Below are 26,498 nucleotides of genomic sequence, written 5' to 3' on the forward strand. Positions count from 1 at the left end.
CAGAAACCTCAGGGAGATTGTCAAGCTCAGGTGTGTGGACCCCTGAGAGAATAAGGAAAGATGCAGCCCAGGTGTGCTTGCCGTGAGTGGCCTAGGAGCCAGTGGTGGCGGTGGGCAGGGCCCTGGGGACGGGGAGGCCTGTGAGGGTGGGTGGGGCCTGCAGCCGGGCACTGCAGTGCAGCAGACAGAAGTCGGGGAGCCGTTCTGGAAACACAGCAGGTGAGAGCTTGGATAACTCTTGACTCTTCTTGACTTGTTCCTGCTTCTCCCAGCAGCTCAGCTCTCCAGTGATCAGGGAGACAGTGAAGTCATGACAGGGAGGGGAACGGAGGCAAGAAAACCTGGTTGGGGGCCACCCCTCCCCATCTCTAAAACAGTGCCCTTCTGACATTTCCGGGATACACTTTTGATGAGGAAGAAGCTATTTTAGCTTTCTAACTCTTAGAGCGACGGTGCCGTTCTTAGGTCAGGGAGAAAACACAACCCACTGCACATTCTTCAGGGCAGACGATTTTAATTATTACCAGTTTTATGTGTGTTTTGCTTATTTAAGGAAAATCCCTGTGGTTCCTTGACATATTTCAATGTTATAACTTCGTGTTTGAGTAAATAGTGGATTCCTGCAGATACTCACTTCTCAGCATCAGGGGCTGAGAAACCTCATGACCTCAGGGAAGAAAGGTCGTATCTCTAGAAATGAGACCAGCCACGCAGCCAATGTCACCGATGGTGAAACCACACGCGTGGTCTCAGCTCCAAGGATGGTGCTTGATCCGCACGTGTGTGTGTGTGTGTGTGTGTGTGTGAACACGTGTGCGCACTCCATGGCCTGGGGCCTGCTCATGGCACCTTGTCAAGACCACTCTGCCACTTGGGTGTCTTTGGGCCTCTGTGAGATTTTCCACTTTGCAGAATCACTGGAGCTGCTCCCTCCTGATCGTGTTTTCTGTTCCCAGGAGCTCCACAAAGCGATTATAGAACAATGCCCGGTTCATTAGAGAGCTCAGTTTACACTGCTTTCCACTTCGAAACAACACTGTTGGCTGGGAGGGAGCAGCCCAGAGCCGGCGGCAGCTGCCCACTGGAGGGCCGCACACTGGGAGCCCGGACACGGCATCCTGAGCCTGTCCCTCTCCCCGGGCTGGTAGGCCTGGGAGGAATGTGGCTTATGTAATTATTTGTTAGCTGCCCAGGGCCAAAAAGCAAAGGTTACAATTAAAATGCAAAGGGTGGCGGAATCAGAATTCCGACCTCCCTGCCCGGCAGGCCGCCCACTCCTCCCTCTCCCCAGCCCAGCCCCACGCGTCCCAGGTAACCTCGGTCAGTGGCACATTTCCTAGGAGGACATTTGATTCCCAGCCATTCCCCTCAGGTGATTCACATGAACTCACACTTTGTTTTTTAGCTCTTGACTGATCTGCTTTACAATGAACTAGTTTTGTTTGAAGCACACAGACTTGATTCCCCAGGGCCAGTGCTGGTCCTCAGTGCCTAAGGAAGAGTCCTCATTTTCCCCAATTTGCAAAGAGGACAGGGTCACTCAGTTGCTGAGTGCATCCCCCGCTGGGGCTTCTGTCCACCCCTGAAGAGGAAAAGGTTGCTTACCTGGCTGTCTGCTCTTGTTCATTCTTTGCCCCGGATTTCCCACCCACCCCTGTTCTGGACAGTTCCCACTTCCAGCTGGCATTTCACTTCATTCCCTCAGACCACCCAGCTCGTGTCCCTCAGGTCCCCTGGGGCCAAGCTGTCTCCGTAGGAAAGGACTGAGTGCCCCAGCCTGTAGCAGGAGCCTGGCCATTCTAGTTCCACCTGTAGCTCAACCTTGGGCGACCTTGAGCGTGTGCCTCAGAATTTCACCCCCAAGCCGTCCTCCCTTTGGTGTGCGCAGGACTAAGATATCATTGTTTGGAAAACAACACGTGAGGAATGAAAATGATGTTGCGGAGAGCAGGAAAAGCCGTTGTCCAGACAGGAGTGGCGTGGGTCCGGGCAGCCCTGCCGGGTGTTCCTTTAATGCCCCTGCCTTCCTGGCTCGCCTGCTGAGACTGGGGCTTGGGAAGAGGGAAGTGGCCCCGCATCGCTCCTGGTGGGTAAGTGTGGTACTCCAGGCTGTTAAACACGGGGGAGCGTCTTTTGTTCTGAAAATTGGGATACAACCTGAACATGGCCTGACAACAAGCTCAAATGTGTGAAATGTGCTCAGGAAAGTCTGGAGCACCTGGTGGCCCCGTCCCTGGCCACATAGCACAGGGCACTGGGTAGGCTGGTGCCTCTGCACTGGCATTTCTCACGTGGCTGTGGGTCCGGGTGCTTTCCACTTTCACTGCCACTCCAGCACCCCCAGCTCCATCCTTGGCCCTCCCCTGCTTCTGGTTCTCAAGGCTCTTACCATCGCTCAGAATGGAGGGAATTGTTTCCTCCTTGTCTCCCTGCTCTGTCTTAGACCTTCCCTCCATCGCTGCCAGAGCAATCTCTAAAACAGTGGTTCGCAACCTTGGCTGCGTGTTGGAATCGACGGGGAAGCCGTAAAAAATGCTCACACTGGCCCCAATCCCTGAGAGTCTGCTATACATAGTCTGGAATGGGGCCTTGTGGGTATCTTTGGGAAGCTCTGCAGGTGGTAATATGTAGCTGAGATGGTTCTAACATGTTCTAAAATGCCAATCTGATCGTGTTACTAGCTCCTTAAATCTTTTAGGTAGCTCCCTTTATCTGACGTTCAAAATCGAAACTATCTGGAATCAGTATGCACATTTACACGTGTGCGTTAAGACATTCAGCCTGTGTGGGAACTGCAGTGTGTGTGATACATTCCATGTACACACGATTGCTTCCCTCGTAAATAAATGCATGACATGTGGGTCCATCCTTGAACCGGCCCACATCTCGTCATCCACCCTCCTCTCTCCCCTTTCCCCCTCTCCCCCTACCCTCCACCGTACACACACAGACCCCAGATGAGTGCCCTGTCCCTGGAACATTCTCTTGAACACAGTTGGGTTTGAGTTACTTACTCTCTTGTGTACCTGGGTTTTCTCAGATGTCCACCAACTGGAGGTCAGTTTCTTGAGGCTTGTGTGTCCAACACACCTGAATGAGTGATGGGTAAATGCCATGAGCCTCCGTATCGTGGTTTGTAGAGCACCGCATTGGGCTGCAGTCGTTACCATTAGGACGCAAATACAAAAGGCTACTAACAAATAATTCACAAAACATGGAAAACCAGATAGGTGAGGGCAGACTGAATAAAGCCACTTTGTGAATCTATAGCAATCGTGGCAGTTAAAGAGTTTCATGGAAAACTCATAAACTCATGAGTATTTTCAATATTTAAGTAAAATTACCCTGTGTTTATGTGTAGGGTGGCACCTGGAAAATTAAGGAATTTGTCTGATGTGTCATAGTCAGGAAAGCAGCTACCACAGCTATTTACATAATTTCTAAGAATAACATTTTTGACCTCAAGATGTGATTGCCACTGATTTTCAAACTGCTGATAGTCAGGACCTGCATCTTTATCATAAATATACTTTGTACCTCTTTTAACAAACTCATTTGAACATGCAAGTGGGAGGTGGTAGAATTTTACATCATTTGTCTATTGCCGTTCCTATTTCACATATTACTGGAATTCTGCATGGTGGTTTTGCCATTAACAACTAACTGGTAAATAATATGGTTCACTTTTAAATTTACATGGAAATTTTTAATTTCAGGTTCAACTGTAGGTCAGAAGTTCATGTTTCCTTAGTCTATTTGTCGCCCAATCCTCCTATGGAAAATCGTCAGCTTTTGGTGTAGAAATAATTTTCTTGAAGGCAGTATTTGTTGAGTAACTGATGGAATGCAAAAACAACACCAATTGCATAAGTGTGAAAAAGATCTGGGTGTTTTGGTTGGCTCCCAGTTCAGTATGAGCCAACAAGAGTGTGACGTGGATGGCAGAGTACGTTAATAAAAGTACAGTGTCCTGAATCGAGGAGGTGGTCATGTGGCCGTGGCCCATGCTGGTCAAAGGTGTGTGGGGTGGAGTGTGTAACTCAAGACGTATTTTAAAGGGACCGCAGTGAGCTGGTGTTTGCGGGATGGCGTGTCGCCAAGACGGGAGAGAGTTGGAGTCCATGCGAAAATTAGTTGAAGGCACAGGGATTAGGAGCGCTGTGACAGCTGTCCTCAAGTATTTGAGGTGCTGTGATGTGGAAAGGAAGGTAGACTTACTCTTCTGGCTCCAGAGTACACAACGAAGACAAACGGTGTGAAGTTCGAGGGAGAAAATTTTGGATCAACATGAGAAAGACTGTCACAAACGGCTGGCACAATCCTAAAATGGAATTGACTGTTCCCGGGTTTGTACATGCCTCACCCTGGAAGCGGTGAAGTGCAGTTGGGGTGGGCACTTGTTGGTAGGCCCCTTGCCGTAGAGAAGATGCTGGCGTTCACTAGAAATTTGGGCTTCTTGGCCACCAAGCACCTCGTGCTACAAACATGTCATAAATTAACAAAGCTCGGGATTTCAGAGAAGCCGTTTAACTCAGGTGAAGGTCTGTGGCTTGGATTTCTCAGTAACACTGGTAAACAAACCCACCCACCCCTGCACAGACACTACAAAAAGCTCTACAAGTTTTGGTTAGAATAAAACTGAAGTTTGGGAGAAAGAGTGTGTGTGTGGTAGGTGTGGTTCCATTGTAGCGTTTTACTGGACCTCACTTGGCGCTGACACTTGTATGCAAAATGCAGTTTTGCCAGCTCTCTTCCGTGGTTGGGCCAAGTCACTTGTGACATCTCTGGTACTGGATTTTGTAATATCAGTGACCGTGCAGCTGGAAATGTCGACGTCCCCATGGCCTGCATCCTGGATTCCACTGGTTCGATAGCTGCGCAGCGCTGCTCACCTCCCAGCAAAACCAGGCGGCGTCAGGCCTGGGGCGGGGACCCGAATAGAACCTCTTGTTTTGTGGGCAACGCTGCCGCCTGAGGACTGCAGCAATCTGTGACATTGAAGCGCTGAAGTCCTTTTCACTAAAGACACGTATTCTTTTAAGATACTCGATGGGAGTTGTTTCAAAGCAAGTAGTAGTTTTGTTATTAACCAAATCAAGAGCTGCAGGATTGTTATACATAACATCTCAATTAAGAGTTGAATGGAGTAAATGTTGATTTGGTAAGCTAAAACAAATGTGCCTGGAGGGCTCTTGCAAAAAAAGAAAAAGAAAAAAGAGAAAGGATAAGGTGTTCAGTGATAGTAAGACTGAAATAAATCCAAAGAATCTGAATTTTAACCTTTTTCTGTCGGGCTTGGTGTTGCCTCCTGAGGTTTCAGATTTGTGGGTGCACATGGGCTCCCGTAAGCACTACTCGAAGAGACCGAATTGAACAAAAGATTAAATGTCACCTGTGAAATTCTGGGGTATGAGTCTTCCAGCCACAAAGACCAGGAAGCGAGCGAGTCCTGCTACTGTCATCCTACTGTCCTCGTCTCCTCAGTGCCAGCTGTGTATGTCCCCAAGGGTAGCGTCAGGGTGAAGAGTGAAAGAACCTTTTCTTTTATTAACTAATAGACTGTATCATCATCATCATCATTACTATTGAGCAGTTTTAGGTTTACAGAAGAATTGAGCAGAAAGCACAAAGGGTTCCTGGAAACTCCCTCTTCCTTCCTCCCCCCACCCCCAGGCTTCCCCTTTTATTGACATCCAGCATTAGTGAGGTGCCCATGTGACAACTGGTGAGCCAATATTGATACGTTATTATTAAATAAAAGCACAGTTCACTCTTGCTGTTGTACGTCGTGTGTGGTTTGACAAATGTCCAACGACATGCATCCACCGTGACAGTGTCACACAGAGTACGCCACACCCTAAAAGTCCCCGCACACTCCCTACTCGTCCCTCCTTCCTCAAATTGCTGGCAACCACTGAGCTTTCCCCAAATGTATTTATTCTTTCACTCTGCGTTACCCTATGCTTACCATTTGTGCTACTGGGCAGCTACTTAGTCTATAGCAGGTGATCCGTACATATTTGTTGAACACATATTTGCATGAATGCACGATTAGTTTTGCGAGGTTTCTTATAGATTACATCACTATTATGAGGAAACAATGTTCTCACAGAGATGTGCTGAGTGGACACTAGATGTGTTCTTGACCCAGATAATGTCTGGAGGGAAGTTGAGCTGGAGTCACAGAGGCCAGGGCTCACCTGCAGGCACACTGGGGCGTCCTCATATGTTGGGCGTCTGCTGGTGGTTTCAGGGGATTACAGGCTCCCCTGTGTTCCCCACCTGAGGCGCACACACACAGGTGACTCTGAGCGACGCTGGCAGGGGGACCACCCCCCACCCCATAGAAAAATAATGTAATTCTAAGTGTTCTAAGTTTTCTTACCTTTCCAACTGAGCAGCTGTATGTACTTTTAATCACAGGATTGTCATTTAAAGCCATATGACTTTATTTCTTTAAATGACTGTATTCTAGTCTGTCCAACCACTCTTCTGTTGTGCCAGTTTGCGTGGTTTCCTGGTATGTCTGTCATCTCCAGCGTTTCAGTAGTTTCACACCAAATTCTTTTTCTCTTTTGGATGATTTTCTTGGGGTATTGTTCAAGAAGTAAATTTACTTCAGTCCTGTGGTAAATCTTTGAATTTCACACGGTAATGTTGATTTTTCAAAGTCCCACCTTCTACAAGACAAGTGTAATAAGGCACACACACAAAAAACCTTTTTGAAGTTGACCTTTTCTCAGTATTTTTTCCATCCATCTTTGTATGTAGAATTCTAGATTATTTCAAGAACCCAAGATCAATTAAATATCCCTTCATAAGTATGGCCACAGAGGTTTCCAGTTATTTTGCCTCCATTTCGGGAAAACATTTTATAATTTTTCATCCTGTATTTTGGGAGCCTTGGATGGTATGGACAGGTGACTGGCTGTATGTATGACAGACACTGTGATGTGTGTTTTTCCCAGTGGAACAACACAATTCCTTCTGAAAAGTCCACGGGTGGGATTTTAGAACTCTACATGCTCGTGGCCTGGAGAAGGAGCCTGGGGTTTGGGGCTGGAGAGATGGGCTCAATCCCAGAGGTGCCTGTTATCAACTGCGTAACCTCGTGAGCCTTGAAAATTCTGTGCATGTCTGTTAGCAGAGTGGGAGCTCAGCAAATTGTTGTGATTTTCAATTACATTGCATGGACATGGCCAAATCTACTATCCTTTGACTCTACTCTCCTTCAGAGTGACCCTCCAGAAGGTGAACTATCTGTTGGGAGACCCTCCTTGTGCTGTTGAAACAAGGCGCAGATGGCAGCCCCAGCACCCATGCCCACTGCTCTTGACCACCTTCCACTAGCGATGTTTGGGCTGAAAAACAACACAACTCACTGTGAATCACTTAAAGTGAAGGCAATGGATTTGTACGTTGTCTTGACGAGGCCTCTTGGTGATGGGCGTGGGGGTCTCTTGTGCCCTTCAGATAGGATGTGTGTTGCAGTGCAGCTCTCAGGTTCCAGGGCCCACCCACAAAAAAGAAAGCAGAAGTCCGAGTGGGGATCAAGTTTCTTCCCACTGTTCTCAGCTGCTTCCAATTAGGCCCAATATACATAACCCCGGGTTGTGTCTTTATCACAACAATTCTCCCATGTCGGTGCAAATTTGAAACCACAGAGCCAGAGGAGACAACAAAGCCTGTGATTTTATCACAGAGCTCTCCCTTTATGGCAGCTCTTGCCCTGATTAAGTGCAGGCTTCGCAAACCAGATTTGCTGCATGTGAGAAAAACTTTTCCTTCCCGTGGACGATGGTCTCACAGGATGTCATATATAAATCACTATACAAATAAGCATCTCTCTGTATGAAACTTCATTTTCCATATGTGCATTTTTTGGAACCAAGACAAATGGAACTTAGCGAAGAGATGGAAAAAGGTAGACCAACAAGGATCTGGTCTCCTTAACCTACTAGGCAGTTTATAACTTGACCGACAGACTTTACACGGCGTCTGAGAAAGGACTCTATTTCAGTATGGCGAACACCTGTGTCACTCAATGGGTCCAGCTGCTGGACGTGAGTGGCTTGGTCTGACTGCTCCTCAGAAGATCAAGTGGCCAGTGCCCACTGCCGTTCTAGGCTGTGATGGGGAGGACGTGTCTAGTTGCCCAGTGTTGTAAACTCTGACCTCAGTTCCAGGGAAATTGAACCTTGAGGAGGAACTAAAAGACCCTGTGAACCAGGACAGGAAATATGCTGGTGAGACAAGTGAAAAGGAAGAAATCTAGGGAGCCCCGAGGCTAGAAGCTAGAGGGGGGACAATGGGGCTGGGAGGGAGGGAGTGTTCTAGAACTAGGTCTCAGCCCCAGCACGGGCAGCTCCCAAGACGTGGTAGAGAAGCAAACTGCATTTCTGAATTACGGTTAGTCTTTCAAGACATGGCGAGGCGTTTGGGCACCTCATCTCTTGCATTTGTGGTCCTCCAAGGGAGAGGCAGAAGTTCTGGCTTCAAAAGCATCCAAGTTCAAGTTGGAGTCCTACGTGGACATGAAAGGATGAAACAGAAAAGAAGTGGGAGACTCTGTACCCACAGTACCCCTTTCATGGCCCTTTAATTCAGACCATAGCCCTAGAAATAATTTACAAACAATTAAGTGTTGATCGCTTTGGCTCGGTACCTTATTGCTTGACTGAACATATGTTTTCTCGATCATCCTGTTCATGTGCATGGAAAAGCGTGCCTGGGTTTCTAAGTATAATTTTGTGGTGCTCCTTTCCATTATATTTGTGCCATTTGGATCGTATTTGATGGGCAGGCAAACAGCCATGTATTACTGCGTGTTCACATTATTATTTTACATGGAGGTGGTGGGGGCGGGGGTTGTTTTGAATTCCCAATTGCCTTCGTTTCTCCTCAGTTCTTTGGAAATATCAGGAACTGACTTGTGGCATCTTTGAAAAGCTGCTTAAAATGTAATGCCCTGCCCAGAGTTGGAAAACGCACTTTCATTATGAAGTTGATGAAGCCCTTACTGCCCAGACGAGTCTCATCACGTTGTGGGTGTTTGTGCCGTGCCAGGCACTGCACGTGAAAGCCCATTATTTCATCATTTTAGAGCTTAAAATCAGCCTGCGAGAGACGTCATGGCTCCTTTTCACTGGTGAGGAAAGGAGGACCAGATAGGTGGAGTGATTTTCCCAAACTCACAGAGCCAAAGCCTGAGCCCAGAGCTGTGTGCTGCCAGAGTCCGCTCCAAGGCACCACACTGCATCTCCATCCTCTTCATTTAGGGTCAGATGGAAAGAACAGATGGGGTCAAGTTTCAAACAATAAGAGAAATTAAGGAATCTATGCCCGGAAGCAAAAGGACTGGCTCCATTCCTCCCCTCTCCTTTCCATCCTTTTCTGCCTTTTGGCAGATTTTTCTCTCCCCCACATTTCCTCCTTGATCTTGTTTGAAACCTCTTCCCTGGTGAAGTCATTAAGGTCCAAGCTTTTATTTCACTTTGGTCCATAATTTAGATGGAACCACATGTGCCGATGTGATTGGAACATTATGGAATTCTCTGGACAGCAGGAGAATTGCAGAGGGGTTGAGTGTGTGTGTTTAGGATGAAAAGACCAGGTGTGGGGGAGGAAATATAATGGATAAAAAATAGATTTTTTGAAAGTGAAGACTAATACTACACTTAGGAAAAGAGGTCTCTTCCCATGAGACCCTCTCAAAGTATTTTACCATTGACACATACAGAGGTTATTGTCAGATTGATGAGCTGGGGCCATCGTAAGCCCTCGGAGCTACACCGAGCCTCAGCCAGGCTAGCAAAACACCCGCCCCCAGTATGGAAGCAGGTACTGATTTCAATACTGGGTCCGTGCAGTCCGGGGAGCTCAGGAAGCAGAGTTAGTGATTTACGAAGATAAGTTATCACCAAGGAGACGCCAGAAGGAGGCAGACCAGTACACCCCAAGATGGAGGGGAGTCTTCCCCCAAAATGTACATTCCAACTCCATTCTTCCTGAACTAAAAATAGAGCTAAATTAGTGCACTAGTTCTTGGGATTCTTTGCTGGTGCCACACAATTTTCTTGTTTTTCCTGGCTTTTCACCTCCGCGTGCCACCCTCAGGTAGTAAAGCTTGAATGCAAGAAAGAGAAGTTTTAGTAAATTTTCGTCATTTGAACGCCTGTCCTTCACTGCAAATGGAAAGGCAGTTCCTTTAAACATTCTTACTTCAGCAATGCCCCATTATTTGTGAGGTGCTAGAGGCAGGAAAAATTGTCTCCGGCATTTTAGGTTTATTGGCCTAAACGAAATAGCGGATGGTTTTTCTTTTTTCAGACTAGCATGATGAGTCTTCCATGAACTAAAGGGCAACTTCCAAGCCCAAATAAACATCAGTGTTTGGTGTACAACAGCATATATTTCTTTAAACTGTGTCCTTGATATTTAGATTTTAATTTAAAAATGAATGCAGGTTTACGTACAAACCTATAGATATAGGATGAATGTTAATAACTGATGGTATGGATTAGTCACAAGCCACATTTGACTGTCAAATAGAATTGTTATTCATAACAATTGTGTCATGTTCTTCCCCACCAGAGAGCCAATTATGCCAGCCTGGCCATCCACACGTGGAAAATAATTTAATGGAGAGCTCATTGCAATTTCACAAATTCAGAAGTGCATGTTTTTCAGAGCAGCCTGTCTTGCTTTGTTAAGGAGGATAGGTTAGTATCCAAACATCCAGAAAGGGCTCTTCACCTTTTCAGAGTCCATTTTCCCATTTTTGAAGTGCAGACAAAAACAGATGCAAACAAAATGGAGATTTTAAAGAGATTCCATGATGTTTATGCACTTTTTTCCCCTCATTGGGTCCTTCAAACTCTTACTCAGTGCCATTTGCTCATACTTTGGGTATAATTTAAAGCTAGTTAGAAACCGGAAGCTATTACATTTCCACAAGGGATTTAAAAAGCTCGACAACAGCAAGAAGAGACAGTGAAGCAATTATGTAGTGAAGTGAAGGCTGCTTAACAACACGAGAGGATAGCTTTTCTCGTTGATCTTAGACGTCTGAATTTTAGAAATTATCGTATCAAACTCTAAAGCAAAGGAAAGGTCAGGGGATAAAGGACGTGAAAAGCAGACACAGACCTAGTAGGGCCAGGTCATCTGTGTAGCAGCAAACAACCCACCCGCACCAGTAGCCCCAAGAGATGGGTGTGTCAGCGTGAGCATCCTGGATCCCCGTGGAAAGGTTCACTTACATGCTGTACCACACACCAGATATAATAACATCAGAGGGCATCTAATGAATATTTTAGGAATATTTATCCAAGAGCATTTAAATAAGCATTCTTGGGGCTTTCAGAAGTCAACCAGAGGGGGTATTTCTTGGTGATGGCTTGGTCCTTCATAAACAGGGCGGCAAAGTGAGGGATTTCCCCTCCACCTTCCCAGAAATGCAATTCTGGAATTCCTTCGTCTTCCGGAGGTTCTTGCTGCCTTTTGGGTTTTTCATGCATAAACACTTAGATGTACTAAGTAAGTAACTCCCTCGGGAGGAGAAGGGTGGACGAGGAGTAACCTTTGCTGGTGACTCATGTGCCGTATGGAAATTCCCTGTACCAATGAGTACACTGGGTGAGTCTAAAGAGTTAACACACTTTCCAAAGCCTCTGATTTATTATTCCGGAAGAGTAATTTACTCACTGGATGTATCTCGGTGACTGCTAACACATTTGTAGCCTTAAACAGATCAGTTCTATGCTAAGATGAAAAGTACAAAGCAAGAGCTGGGAAGTCGTTAAACACTGACAGTCAGTTTCCCATTTTTGAGAGTATTCATTAAAATGTCCCTGTTGCAAAGGGAATAAGAAATAGCTTGGGATCATGGCACCGCGAACCATACCGTAAACATGTGAACTCTGGTTGGGGCGAGGTCTGAAGAAAGATGAAGCATTACTAGATGGTGTGGAGCAGATCCCTATCCCCGGGCCAGATCCCGGGACCGTGTTTCCTGGCTTCTCCTCTCCACTAACATGTTTTTGATGTAAGTAAGGCCCAGAGTTGGAGGCACTTGCAGACTACAGAGGAAGTGAAATAATGTTGTACGGAGTGAAGCTGAGTCATGCAGCCTCTGTCATTCCACACTGCCCTGCGCTCCGCTCCTTGCGGTCTTGCCTTCCTTCATCACTCCGACAGGAGTTCCTGAAGTCTCTCCCTATTACGTATTATGAAAACGGTAAACTATTCTACAAAGCTGCAAATTGTTTCTAGCACATTTTTTCCTAGCAATGAAGACATGATCGCAGGTGTGATGTCTGTATCAATAAGGTGCTGAAAAGGCTCCCTGCATGGAGCGAGAAGTCACCCTAATAAAGCAGAAACAGTCCTTTTTCTTTTTTTGCAGGTTACCTTTTCCCCTCGATTTGCAAAGACTCTTTTACCTTTCTGCAGGTGTTGTTCTCATCTTCAGAAACAGAATGTTTGCAAATCACTGTCATCGAGTTTGACGTTGGGGACGTGTTCAATGTGAAATGCTGTCGCAGAGGAGACAGGACCCGGGGCCCAGGTCGTAGTGTCAGGTACACGCTGGCCGAGGGGGTCTGTCCCCTGCATCAGACATCTCAGTTCTGAGTAAATCCAATATAAAACCAAGATTTCTAGAAGCCGACTCATTCAGAACGCCCTGTAACAAATTATCTTCGGTATCTCACAGAGGCATCTCTTCTCCCTGTCAAGTTTGGTTTGCTAAGTTACAAAAAAGGGCAGGTCATACACTGTGACTCTTAGATTGATATTAGGAAAATAAGATACATTGTTCCTCCTGCTGGGTTGAGGACCGAGTTCACGCTGAGTCTGGCATTACACATGATGCTGTGGATTCACAAAGGCAGTAGAAGCGTGTCAGTGTGTGAACGTCAAGTAAAATAATAAACAGCCTCAGCTACTTTGCGACAGAAATTTAAATATTAGACCACTGTCAGCAGGGTTCAGTAAGTGCAGTGAACCCTAGAAGATGTCTGAATAGACTTCCCTAGTTTTGAGGACAAAATCCTTATAGGGCACTCCAAAAAGTTATCTACTACCTGCTACCTCCACCAGTCACAGAGGTTTGATCACACACACAAGTATTCTCTCTTTCTCTGTCTCTTTCACTGTCTCTTTCTCTCTCTCTCTCTCTCTCTCTCTCTCTCTCTCTCTCACACACACACACACACACACACACACACACACACACAGTCTTGTTGCTTTACATTCCAGTAGGCTACTTGCAGAAAACTTTTCAGGAATACATATGTCTTGCACCCAAATGGGATCTAAGTGTCTTTAGATCTCGTAGAGAGCAGAGCAGACCATGTTGTTTCTCAAACACCACATTTGAAAAGCACTCGAACACAAATATACTTAGAAGAACAGGTATCAAATTATTTCAAAGGAGAATAATGCTACTTGCCTTATCTCACTTTCCTCTAAAGGTTACATTTTCTCCCCTGTCTCTGGCTGCACCTAAGAAAAATGTATGCTATGTCTTTTTTGAGTAAGGAAGCTCCGGTTTCCCCCATGTTTTCAGTGCACAGTGCCTTCCTTTATTTCCGGTAGACAGGCATAGCTTTCGGTAACTCAAATTTTCTCTTCTGAGTCCCCTTATAGCATCAACTTATTCTCTTTTAGGTGTTCATAAGAATCACCAACTGTCCGGCCCAAGCAAAACTTCCGCTGCCTAAAACAGAGCGAGGTTATCCATTTTTGCAAGGATCACCAGAACTAGATGGGAAAAGGAACTAAGGGTCGCACTTCTCTAATTCCACTTCGAGCGCTGGGATGTAAACACACATACACGCACTCATACACACTCACACACACACACACGTACTGCTTATACACAAACACTCATACAGATACACACATGCACACACCCACTCACACCCACCGACCCACACACATACACACACAAATGCACAAACAAATCAACGTAATGGCAGCCTTTAAAAAAATGCTGAAATGCTGGTGTTAAAATGGGACTCTGCACCTCCAGCTCAGTGGTCCCCTTTTACAGAGAGAACTGAGGCGTACACAGCTGTCAATTTGCAAATGATCCTCTTAAATCCTCCAGTTTGTGTCATAATTCACAGCTAGTTTTGGTCTTAGAAGCAAACGTGCAAACACATGCAAGAAGAAAGCACACATAACTAGGGTAGTCTTTCCTCCCACCTTGCTAGTCCTACCCATAGATAGGGTAATTGATCAGCTGTTGCATTTCTCTCATTTTCCCATTCTGCGAGTCTTGCAGAAGGCAAAGGAGATGGAGGGAAAAAAAAGAAATGAACGGCACCGATGGGCTTTCTTCCCAGAAGAATCTTCTTGAATCCCAGCTTTATAAAGTTTTGCTTTGTTCCATGGCAACATGGATGTACTCATCCCACTAGAGTTTCAGTAGCTTGGAGCAGGGAAGGGAAGGTCCGTGCCAGGTTCTTGGAGCAGGAGGCCTGGTGGAAGACGAGCCCCGGGATGCAGTGCTGTGCTTCTGTTCGTTGCTCCGTCAGTATCTTGGCTTTGCTTTGCGATCGAGAAAAACCTCCCTAACCACTGAAGGAGCTCACTAACCACTGAAGCAGAGTACATACTGGTTAAGCAGCTTCCAACCCTGTGAGGAAGAAAGGAGAAAGGCATTTGGAGAATTTGTGTTATGTTCCAAAGCAGGGAGAATTCCATTAATTGCCTGCGATAGTGGGAGACTCATAAAAGATATAAATGTGTATGCTTATTTCCAAAATTGACTTTGTGTATTTTTGTGTTAAGGCTTTAGGGGCAAAAAGAAAGACACAATCATTTTGAACATAGGCGTTACCTTGCCTTCTGTTACTTATAATTGTGGCTTACCTAGTTTTAAAATGCTATATACAGATGAGATATTATAGAATTGTACACTTGAAACCTATACAATTTTATTAGCCAATATCACCCTATAAATTTAATTTTTAAAAATTCAGAAATAAATGAAGTTTTCTCAGATTCTCAGAATTTTTTTTTTTTTTTTTTTTTAAAGAATTGAAAACAGGTAGCCCAAGTCTGTTAACATCCAGGGCTCAGGTTACTGTCTCCCTCACAACCCATCCTGTATATACTGGCAGAGTCATGATAATTCATCTGCTTTGTTCAGTCTCATTGTCTCTTTCAGAGTGAATGTTCTTCCTTTCTAAGCAGTCTTGCCAATACGCATGTGTGTGTGTCTGTGAGAGCGCATGTGTAGCCCACCGGGACTCAAATAGATATATTTCGGCTTACATTCTGATGTGTTTGGGATCTTCATTTCAAATCAGTACAGAATCACATAGTTCTCTCCAAATTGTATGTGAAAGAGAAGAAAACAACAGCATGTATTTTACAAAAATATGCTTAGCACATTTAGGTCACATATACAAAGATATTCCAGAATGTAGCTTATCTCTTTAAAGACAATTAGCACAGTTTTCTGAGCAAGGCAAGGGAAAATATTCAGTAGCTTAGCAACATAAACAGCACAGAGCCAATACTGTAGCAGATTTTTTTCTCTTGCGCTGGATCAGAAAGCACCACAGAGGAGCCAGTGGAGGAAGCCTCACATACTCCTGCAGCCGCCGTGATCAGTGCTGCTCCCAGTAGGTACCCCACAAAAACACATACATGTTACCAAACCCCCCAGCCAGGACTTTGACTGTAGCTGTCATCTGGCAAGTGACCTACGGGAGAGTGAAATGTGCATACTTCATAAAGTTCAAGGCAAACTTAATGTTAATTTGCATAGCATCAGTGTAAGTGTCATATATTATTAGCAAAGCAATTTGGGACTTTCTTCAAGGAACTTTACAATCTTTTGCACATATAACCTAATGGTGGATTTTAGAACTTTGTGGCGTTGTATTAAGGTGGGAAAACACATCCATTTGTCCGATGAATGAGGTGCAAATCCTAGCCCCCCTCTTCTCAGCTGTGGGCTTTTCACAGGTTCCCTAAGCCATCTGCCCCGGGGTTTTCTTGTGGGGACCGTGCAGTGGACAAGGTTCGCTAGTGGGTGTGACGTGGAGCCGTGTGTGGCACACGTGTGTGGCTGCTGTCATTAGGAATGCTGGGGATGGTTTCTTTTTTTTAAGGAAGTGACTTTTCCTTGCAAAGGCATGAACTGCATAAGGACAGTTTCATGTCCTTTATCCATTTATCCATTAATTGTTTCCACTGGTAGGGCCATGAAGTGTCGCTCAGTCATTTTAGGACTTTTGGCTGTACCACAATCGCAGTTAAGCAATTGTGTTTGGATAAATACTGACAAATGCTTGTAATAATCTGCTGTTTTGTCTCCTTTTGTGGTCCTTAAAAAGATCCCTGGAAGGTGACAGTGCAGATGCAAAAATAGCAGGAGTTCTTCTGATATCTCCAAGTAAACCTGTTTTCTTTCCTTGCATGTTTGCCAGTTTCTAAAATGCTATAAACAAATGCCTTTCATTATTAATAATTTTTTTTTAGGTACATGGCTATAGTTCAGTTCATTTTACCATCTGGAAAGTTTCCTGACAACCTACAATTTTTCATGTTCATGTCTCATTGCTTTTAGATAAGAAATACTCAGGCTTTGTTGTATCTCGTCACCTGTGGAGGCCATGCCTTCAGCTGACGACCTGACCAGTTTTCATTTCTCCTCCCTTGGAATGATGCAAATATCTAACATTTCCGTCTTTTTTCTGTTATTTAACCATTTAATTATCTATGGCTTTTCCAAATACTGAAGGATTTCCCTCAATACAAACTTGCCCAGGATCAAGGAAGGGGTGATAGGATATTGGGGGGCAGCTTACTGCAATGGTTGCGTCCCCATCAGACCGGTGGAATCTGCTAACCAGCTGTGTCGCCTCCAGGACCTCACCTCCTGCCTATTTCCTTGTCTGTGAAATAGGTGGAAGTACGTGCCTCTCTTGTGGGATCTTTGGTAAGAACACTCACCAAATACTCACTGAAGACTTTAGTACCGTATGTGAATGAGGTATGTGCAGGAAATAAAGTTCAAGTGTGAACTCAGTTTTGAATTAACATACCGATATTTGCTCTTAGCTGCTGTTAAAAGCATTTATGTCTACTTTATCCCATTTTTCATGAGGAAACTAAGGAACCGAAATTAAAGTACTTTTTAGAGTCTTCTGATCCCATTCTTGTTCTTTTGCCACCCTGCTAATTACATAGAGACTTTCACACCTACATCAGGTTTGGCTTTCCCCACCTCTTAAGATGTTATCAGCTTTGTATATAAAACGAGCAAATATGCAGTTTACTCTGTCACTTACTCAAGCAATTGTAACATGTATTTTTCTTGCAAGACTTTGCATTCTTACAGGGATGTTTGTCCTCTACAAGAAACAAATTTTAGGCAAATGATAATTAAAATACTGTTTAAATCTCTTTCCCTCTAGGATTGAAATAATCATTTCTTAGGTTGAGTTAAAATAGATTTTTCTGAGTAAAAGTGAGTGTAAGCCACACCTGTCACCTTTCCACTTATGGAAAGGTATGCATGGGGCACCCAAACAATTTGATGTGGTGCAGGGCTTATTGTGACGGCACCGTGGGCAGTGGCCCAGGGGTCCCCAGTGGCTCTCTCATCCACGGCTTCTGCTTCTCTGGGAGCACGCAGCCACGTTCTGTTTCTCCTGCAGTGCTGGGGCTCGTTGTAAGGTGCACACTGTTCAACCAGGGAGAAAACAGAGAGGCTGGCTCCCCGCCTTTCCAGGGGTTCTGAGTGAAGCTGAAATTTCAGAATACCTGTTTTGATGAGGAGTCCCCATCTAGACCCACAAAAAACTTCTGGGAGGACCCCATGTGGACTACAAGATCCCATGTTGATTCCCTGCCTAGCTGATCACTTACTTCATGACTCTATACTCTTGTTCCATTTACATCCTGGCTGTATCCAAGTTAGAAGTGGAGGTTGTGACCAGGTCATCAGCTAGAGAGAGCACTGGTTCACAGCTGGTTCCCCTCGTCTGGTTTGCGTGTACGAGATGGAAAGTGGAAGTACTGACATCATATTCTTTCATTCAGTGTGAAAGGCCACTGAAAGCCTTTCCAGAATTATTTTTGAGACTAATATGGATTTTTAGAACAAAACATCTAATTGTTCTAAACATCTTCTTGCCTGTCCCCCAAACACCTGGTGCTTCTGCCTAGGATGTATAGTGTTATTAAAGGCTAGCTCATATTTAGGAATACATATTTTCTTGTTGTAAACTGCTGCTACAAATGGACCTGTTCATTGAAGTCAAAAGAAACTTATAATCATAGTTTGCAAGCTGATTAGCTGTCAGAATCATGATTAGTTTTTCTTAAGATAGCTCAGGAATAATGGCTAACCTGTCCTTCTAATTACTAAGTAAAGAGTTTTCTTTGGAAGGGTGTTTCAACAAAACACTTTCATCCAGAATGTGAACCTTGAGATTGTTAGGTACTTCAAATGTCTATTTTAGGCATCTTTGGTGAAGGTTCTTAGCAAAACAACACTAATGGAAAATCAATAGAAGAATAACCTCAAGAAAATATCGCACAATGCTAGTGAAATCACTTTGTCACCCTCTTAAGACTTTCACAGAACGTTTCTGAGTCACTGAGTAGAAGGTCTGAGTAAACGGGAGGCTGAGACCATCATCTTGCTGTTACAGCAGGGCCAAGACATTCCGCTTTAGTCTGCATGCTTCTCAAGGGAGGAGCAAACTGGCTCAGTAGAGGCAGAGCTAAGTGAGACAAATGTGTTAAATAATTTCACCAACCAGAGGACACATCTGACAATGTGGGCTTCCCTCGCATTTGCACTGTACTGATCAAAGCCCCAGCTGCCTCCATGTTCATTTTGCTCTGAGCCCCTCCTGCGGAGGTCACTTTCTCTATTGAGTTGTAGACGTGATGGCAGAAGTTCTTGTCTTAGGGCTTTTGTAATAGAAACAGCGACTACGTAATTTCAGAATACACTCAGTGGGGAGTGGGCTTAGCAAAAACAACAGAAATAAACACCAATGAAAAACCCAATGTATTTTGGAACAAATTAGTCAATCTGAAGTTTCCTCCAGATTTGGTCACACTTACATCACAGCTGACACACAGCTGTGTCCCTCTTTCATCTTGGGAACACATCTTCTTGAACTTGATGGCAGTGGGCTACCTGAATCTCAGGTTCCTCCGATGTGGACGGTGCAGGAGGCAGTGCTGGCCACAGCGCTGGGGACACGCATGCTCGGGACCATCTCACTGTCCCACAGCTGCCTTCCCTGGCAAGCTCCCGGCTACACAATGTACTCTGGGGTTGGAACGCTTGATTTCTTTCAGTTGGTTTGTAAATAGGATTGTACAAAAATCCATGCAAATCAACTGTCCAAATCAGAATTTGCTGAGCTAAAAAGACCATTAAATTAGATGGGCTGGATTTCAGTTGGTAGGGGTGCCACAATATAACTGCAGAGCAGTTCTTTAAAAAAAAGACAAACAGGCACGTTGCATGATAATTTTCATTCAACTGGAAATGTCCAAGCCTGTTTATTTCGATTAATTGTCTTTGTCCACTTGTCCAGCCTAGCATTTATCCACGAGTAATTAGTAATGAAGGGGACATTTGGTATGAAAACATCTCCTTTAAGGTACCGCCACTGTTTATTATGACATTCCACGAGCATTGCTTCATCAGCGAGAAAGGTATTCAAATCCAAACTATATGTGAGCTTTGCGCGTTTCTCAGGTGGCCATGTCTTGCTGAAATTCTGAATTGAAATATGATTCTTATAATTATATCAAAAGAAATGGTAGCAAGTGTTCAATATCCTTAAAACCCAACAAAGACTTGTAAGTTCCTTCAAGCTAAGGGGCAATAATACAAGACAGTTTTGTTACCAAGACTCAGGGATCCCAGTAAAAGCTGGTCGCATTGGTTAAAGAGAAACCTAATAACCACCATCCAAAAGATCATACTAAGACTGTGAAATTCTACTCCTCGGTGGTTAAAACCATCAGTACATAATTTGCAGTACAATTTCATCTTTGCATGTTCTGATCTTGGTCTCGTCATTTGCGTAGAAAGTAAAAATCTGTCTTCGGTATTTCTTTTCTCTACCAGTGATGCAAATGCACGTTTGTACGTGTGTCCTATCATACTCTTTCCGGTCTAATATCTTCCAGCGTGATTATGATGTGATTAAATGTCAGAAATGTTGACTTCCGAGTGGAAACAAACCCAGGGAAACCCAGGCGAGAGCAGGGCGCACACCGGAAGCTCCAGGCCTGCTGGAGACCTAGAAAGCAGGTCCCTCCAGAAAAATGGAAACTTCTGGGAGGCCACAGAGACCCTTTGGTGCTAGAGTTTGTGACATGCTCATAGAAAAGAAATGGTGGACAGGTGCTTTTCCGGATGAAGCCTCAGCGTTTCTTTTAAACAAGGCAGTGACAGAGAGCTGGACGTTGTCCCATGGGCTGTGACTGGACAGTGGGCTCTGACGCCATCGGGCTGTGTTTTGTGTGGCCGGCAAGGCTTCACACGGTTGTAATGTTTCAGCGGTTAGACGCTATCTATGGGTAGTGAGCCTGAACGCTGACATGGGGTGTGGAGTGGGGGAGGGGCAGGAGGAGGGCCGGCGCCTTAGCTGGCTCTCTTAGGGTAAAGTACACGGTGGCTGGCTTTCCTCCCCGGGCAGACGCAGTCTAGAATAGGCTGCATAGCTTCCTCGTGGCTTTTTAGAAACTTTGGAGTGTTTACCCTTTTCCCTTTGTGATATATTCCAGTCCCTGGATGTTTGTTGCCTGTGGACACGTGGGGAGGGGGAGGAAGGGGAGCAGGGTGACAGCTGTGGAGCCAAGGGTGGCCATGAGGATGAGACCCTGCCCTCCACACCCTGTACCTTCCCTAAAGTCCCCCACGGTGCCAGAAGGGTCCCTCTTTACAGCCATCCCTTTAGGTACCCCACTGTCTCCAGAGGTGCCACGCACATTCAGAAAGATAACTTTTTACTTTATTTTTCTTATCGCTAAAGAGCTTCTTATAAAGCGTTGATAAGCTTCCTCCTTTCTCTGATCCCAACACTGTGAGGAGAACTATCTTGACACACTGTGTGGGGCTTTCCACACCTGCAGACAGTTTTTATCTGTACTTGCCCGTTTGGGGGCCACATCTGTCAAGTTAAGTAACTGCCGATGGAGGTTGGTGTGCTAAGACCTTGGGCACCATGGTAGTCCCCTGCCCTGCCCAGAAGGACAGAGGTTTGGGCAGCCTGTGGGCAATACTGGATCTCTGGGTCCCAGAGTAGCTCTCCATTACCTGTGCCTTCTCCACAGAGAAATGGGGTAAGAAAAGCAAAGGTCAGGAGCCCAGTGTTCTATGTGGTCCCAAATCCTTGTGTGGTGTGGGACATGGGACAAGCACAGGACACCACACCCTCCCCTCTCCCTCTGCCCACCTGCAGGCACCAGCCAGGGTGCTTATATTCCGTTTTGGCTTCGAAGGGAGAGAGGACACTCAGCTCAGCTCTCAGGGGTCCTTCCCTCATTCCTGCCCTGAGTGGCAGTCACTCTGGCATTGGGTCCCATCTGCATTTAAATTTTGATGTTTGGTTTAGCATGTATGGCATTACATTAATTTGGATTTTTTAAAGATATTGCACCAAGTATTATTTATACTGATTATGGAGTCTTTTGGTGCCCCCTTCAATTTTATGCAAAAGAAGCAGGTCTTGCTTGCTTCCTACTTTTCCTCATGGACACAGCACCTTAAAACCTGACGAGAGAAAGGAAAGAAGCCCAACTGTTGGTGAAAACACAGACCCACCCCCACCCCAGGTATCTCAGCACAGCTGCAAACATTGAGGCTGTTGCCAAAGTGAACATTTATATAGTTTGAGAGTCCTTTCTGTATCCTATATGAGTCCTTTGTCAGATAGGTGCTTTGCAAATATTTGCTTCGTATCTATAGCTTGTCTTTTTAACCCTTTAACATAGTCTTTTGCTGCACAGAAATTTTTAATTATGAAATCCAGGTTAGCACATTTATTTTCTTTTTGGATTATACTTTTTGTGTCATATCTAAGAACTCTGTGCCAAAGTCTAAATCCTGAAGGTTCTCTCTCATGTTATCTACTGAAAGTATAGTCTTTTGTTTTAGACTTAAATCTATGATCCATTTTGAGTTAATATTTGTAGAGTGTGTGAGGTTTAGCTTGAGGTTCCTTTTTTGTTTTGTTTTCTTTTGCTTCTGATGTCCAATTGCTCCATTTGTAGAAGAGTCTACCAGATCGCAAGATCTTACTATACAGCGACAGTAATCAGGATCTCTTGTTTCTTTTTGCTTTGTTTCCAATAAATGTCCATCACTATGACACAGACGTGGTGGGGACAAATGTGTGGCATTGCTCCGTGTTGACTACGACCTAAGGGTGACTCAGTGACATCAATATTTATTTGAAGGATAGGGTACTGGTGGTGATTTAAGCCATACCCCCTGCCTTAGCCACTACACACTTGGAAAAACGCCCTACAGAAGCTGTGTGTCAGAGAAGAAATCTCAATCCTGGATTTTAAATGCTTGAAAAGTACACCCGACTGCCACGTTTATGTCCAGCAGTTTTACAGGTGGCGGTTTACCACATGTAAAGCAACAGCAATTTAAGCAGAACAGAAAGCGTTGTGACGCATGCTTGTGCCCGGGCTCCTTGCAGATAGGAAATGGAAATGATTAACAGGGCGGTTACCGATTGCGGACTCTCGGCAGCGGCGGGAGCATTGTCTTTTGATGCAGTGTGGGCCCAGGACCCATACGCTACGTATTCAGTTCTGGGGACAGTCTGATTCCTCGTCTACTGCAAGGAGCAGGCGGGGGCGTGACGCTGAGCACAGGGGATGCATCTTTTCCCTGATAATTCCTGCTGCCAGCACGACGCAGTCTATTTTGACTGGATCCGGCTTCCTTTTGCGCGTGACGGAGACTCTTGACAAAGGCCAGGTCTTCAGCGATGCTATTCCTCCCTTCCGCCTCGCCCTCACCCCCCTCCCATTGCGACTCATTAATTGAATCTGTGTTTTAAATATACGTGAACTAATACAATACAGCCAGTCATCAATGTTTGAATACGTGGAGAAGTCTTTGGTGAAATGAAATCCACTGTCTCTGTATGTTACTGACATGGTCCAGAAGGCGTCGTGCTGGAAATGAGTGTCCAGGGTCAGTGAGGACCCAGGTTTTTTCAATACAAGAAATGAGGAGACATTAGAATGCACGGGTCGGAAAGATCAGGACCCTAAAACATGGACCATGATGAACAGAACAGAATTAAGGAATTTATTAAAAACAAGGTCAAGGCAAAGACAGCTGCCAACATAGAGGGTGGAAGAAAGCTAGCTTACCAAATGTGAAAAACGGTTGGTTTGGTTTATCATAATGATGTAAGAGCCCAAACTATGATGTTGTAACCCATTCCCACAAATGCCATGGAAAACACACACGTATCATCACGTTGTTTCCATGCCTGGGGACTCAGGGACTCCCAAGGCTGCGATCCAGCTGGGTTCTCCTCTGGAGCTCATGGTCCTCCTGCAAGCTCGTCCGGGTTCCTGGCAGATCCATTTCCTTGGATTGGTTGTCGGACTGAGGCCCATTGCTCCTCCCCTCTCCACAGCCCGTTCACAGCAGGGCCGTTTGCTGCTTCATGGCCAAAGTGCCTCTGCCAGGAAGGTGCAGCTTTCACCCGATCAGGTCAGGCCCACCCAAGGTGTCGCGCTCCCTTTGGATTTGGGACCTCAATGACATCTGCAAAATCCCTTCACCTTTGCCACAAGAGGGATATCCATATGCATTTGGGTCAAGTTGTTTTAAAGATAAGCAAGAGGCATAAAGCTGATACATTGATGTTGATTAGAAGTGCTCAGTGCTCAGGCTGCACTGGGAAGGGGTGTTTGCAAACTGGAATGGCCAGAGGTGGGTGGGGAAGGCACACTGACAGGTGCAGATGGACTGGGGGTGTTGTCCTGGGAGAAAACTAAGGGAGGGTATACTCATTGTCTTCAAGCATTGGAAGGGCTGTTGTTGGAAAGAGGAATTTGACAAAATGATTTTTTTCTATGCCCTCAGAGAGGAGTGAGGAGACCTCCTGAGGCGTTCATTCCAGCCCCGAGGTTCACCTGCAACATTCTTTCCTGGATCTCCCAATTCAGTCGCTTTTGTCAATTACAGAGGAATTCAGCCCGTCCATAATCTTTAGCAATGAGATGTGTTGCACACGTAGAGAAATAACTGCGACAAAGCACATTTTCATAGGAATGCTCAGATGCAAGGAAGGGATTTCTTTTCCTTCTCCATTTTTCTACACCCTCAGATGGTCATTTAGCAGCAGAAAGCTGGGATACCAGAACCTTTTGGAAGATTCTGGTACCTCGGTGGACAAGAGCCAGCCACCTAGTCTAGAAGCACCCTCACAGGTGTTTTGTGCTCAGTCCTATGAAGGATACGCACCAGATTGCACACAGTTTCCCCACGGGATTCCACCTGGTGGGATGGGAAGCTCATGGGCTCTGCGGTCAGACAGCCACTGGCTTTAAATCCCACGTGTACATGTGACCCTTGACACTTAGATATTTGCTCCATGTCACTGAGCCCATTTTCTTCTCTGTAGCATGGGGACAATTCTTATCTCTAAAGGAATAAAAGAATAAAGTACATCGTTGGTGCTTCGTAAATAATATTTCTCCTACTTTCTGAAAAGTACCTCTGAAGTCACTGGACAAGATCCCTAGTCATACTGTAATGCAAATAGAGTGAAATTCTGCCAAGACTTGCTACCGTGTCTCCCTGAAAATAAGACCGGGTCTTATATTAAGCTTTGCTCCAAAAGATGCATCAGGGCTTATGTTCAGGGGATGTCCTCCTGAAAAATCATGCTAGGGCTTATTTTCCAGTTAGGTCTTATTTTTGGGGAAACACAGTACGTGTCAGGGCAGAAACCAGAGTCACCATTTCGGGTGTAGTTCTGTCTAGTGGCACAACACTGGGATCTTTACATGTCACAGCTCTGAATTCTAGTAACATTAACTTTCTGTTCTAAAAATACGGGAATGGGTTCGTCATGGCCCGTCACAGACACCAGGGCAGGTGGAGAATCCGAGCTCACGTCTGTTTGGCTCCATGTTTCATCCACTGCACACATTGCCCTACGTTTCATGATGCTCATGACCTGTGTTGGAACTGACCTCTGCCCCGGAAGCAGATGACTCTCCTCCAGTTCCTTCTTGTCTCCTACACAGTTTAAAACCATTATAATGGTATTATAATAGCTGCTGTTTGGCCAGTGCGTACCATGTACAGGCCCTGTGCTAAGTAATTTTTATGAATTATCTAATTTCTGTATGGCCTCTGCAATTTCCCTGCTTAGTATCTGCCCTTTGCAGAGAGTCTGGATAATTCACTCAAGTTCACACAGCTGGTTGGTAGAGACTCACAGGCTTCCAACCCCAGAACGCCCCTAATGTCTTAACACCAATAATTGCAGGTTGTAAGATTGACAAAAAAAAAAAAAAAAAAATGGCAGTCTGTGATAATCCAAAACAAGTGAGATTGTTTCTCTTCCTTGGAGGGAAATGAGCACTAGGAAGACGTGTCAAGGAAAAAAAATGGGAAAAAATGAAGCGTGGTTTCTCTGTGAGCCAGTTCTTTCCTGGCAGCGTCTTGGAATAAAACCAATGAGTGCAGAAGTTTTCTGTTTTAATATGAGCTGCAGGGTGCCTTTTTTTTCTTTAATGCTTTCATCTCTGTGCCCTTTCTTCACCTCGTTCATATTATGTCCTAGCCTACCCAGCTGCTGCGCAGCTCTCGGTCACCCGGCAGGTCCAGCGGTCACCCGGGTCCGGGGCTCCCTGGGCCGCCCGGCTTCTGCTCCCACTGGGGGCTGTCGCACAGCTGTGGATGCGGCAGCAGCTGGCAGGCCGAGCCTGGAGGACAGGACGTGTGGGCTGTGGGGGTTTGATGGCCCACGAGAGGACAGGATTCTTTTGCTGTTCTTCTTGTTTCTCCTTCTAAGCCAGTCTCTCTCTCGCTCTGCACCCTCCTCTGCTCCCCTCTCCTCCATCTGCCCACGTGCATCCCGCTGCAGGCTTGCATTCTTTACACACAACACTATCCTAATATTTCTCTTTTCTCTGGGCAGGAAGTGAGCAGCCCATTATTGTAAGGCCATTCAGGAAGTCGTCCAGAGTTATAATGGCCCATTATCTCATGGCCAGAGTTTACTCAGGCTTTCACTGCTTCCACTGCCCACTTGAAACAAGGAAAAATATTTTCCCCCACCGCCCTGAGTGTGCTATTTCCATCTGACCACAAACGCTCAGACGCTGCGCGAGTTTCCACCAAGAGTCACAGTCTGCCGAGCTGCGCAGTGATGCCCAACACTGGTGCCCAGCGCGGCCCGTTGTGCCAGGACCACTTTATATTCATCCAAAGAAACTTCTCCACTGTGTTT

The 26,498-nt window shown here is 45.5% G+C and overlaps 1 protein-coding gene across 3 annotated transcripts in view; it reads left to right on the forward strand.

Moving 5' to 3' along the window:
- Window positions 1–26,498, forward strand: part of EGFR (epidermal growth factor receptor) — a 158,914-nt gene that overhangs the window by 28,641 nt on the left and 103,775 nt on the right. Inside the window, exon 1 of one of the 3 annotated variants that reach the window (XM_033088190.1) lies at window positions 2,072–2,090. The exons of the other annotated variants lie outside the window; for them this stretch is intronic. The gene's annotated coding sequence lies outside the window, so the exon portion shown is untranslated. Of the gene's footprint in view, window positions 1–2,071; window positions 2,091–26,498 lie in introns of those variants that run through there. 3 annotated transcript variants of the gene reach the window in all.

Source organism: Rhinolophus ferrumequinum, chromosome 20 (genome assembly GCF_004115265.2).
Source record: "Rhinolophus ferrumequinum isolate MPI-CBG mRhiFer1 chromosome 20, mRhiFer1_v1.p, whole genome shotgun sequence".
NCBI lineage: Eukaryota > Metazoa > Chordata > Mammalia > Chiroptera > Rhinolophidae > Rhinolophus > Rhinolophus ferrumequinum.